This window comes from Sinocyclocheilus grahami, unplaced genomic scaffold (genome assembly GCF_001515645.1).
Source record: "Sinocyclocheilus grahami isolate Dianchi unplaced genomic scaffold, SAMN03320097.WGS_v1.1 scaffold15510.1, whole genome shotgun sequence".
Classification (NCBI taxonomy): domain Eukaryota; kingdom Metazoa; phylum Chordata; class Actinopteri; order Cypriniformes; family Cyprinidae; genus Sinocyclocheilus; species Sinocyclocheilus grahami.
The window spans coordinates 4,667-5,181 of NW_015515776.1; the positions used below are offsets into that span (position 1 = coordinate 4,667).

General features: G+C 53.0%; 1 pseudogene; it reads left to right on the top strand.

Moving 5' to 3' along the window:
* The window catches only part of LOC107579221 (BTB/POZ domain-containing protein 10 pseudogene), a 5,159-nt pseudogene extending 4,650 nt beyond the window's left edge, over positions 1-509 (top strand).
* Positions 510-515: the final 6 nt, after the last annotated feature.

Sequence of the window (515 nt, forward strand, 5' to 3'; positions counted from 1 at the left end):
AGGTTATCCAACATACAAAGAGAAAGTGAAAAAGCGCCCCGGCGGCCGACCTGAAGTCATCTACAACTACGTCCAAAGACCCTTCATCCGCATGTCCTGGGAGAAGGAGGAAGGCAAGAGTCGACACGTGGACTTCCAGTGCGTGAAGAGCAAGTCCATCACGAACCTGGCAGCAGCTGCGGCAGACATTCCCCAGGACCAGCTTGTGGTGATGAACCCTGGACCACAAGTGGATGAACTGGACATTCTTCCCAACCACCCTCCCCCCGGCCACCACTACAGCAACAACGAGCCTGACCCCGACGCCCCCTCGCCTGCCGTCTGAGAGCAGATGCCCATTCACAGCATGCTGCAGCATGAAGTGACACTATAACCAGATTGCCTTCTGCACCTCCTCCACAGCCTTAGAGCCTCAACTGTCTAGTTACTGTATTTAAAAAGAAAAAGACAAAAAACAACAACTACATCATGGACTTGGGATACTGGCATGGGCAGTGCTCTCCTGTTCAGTCTTC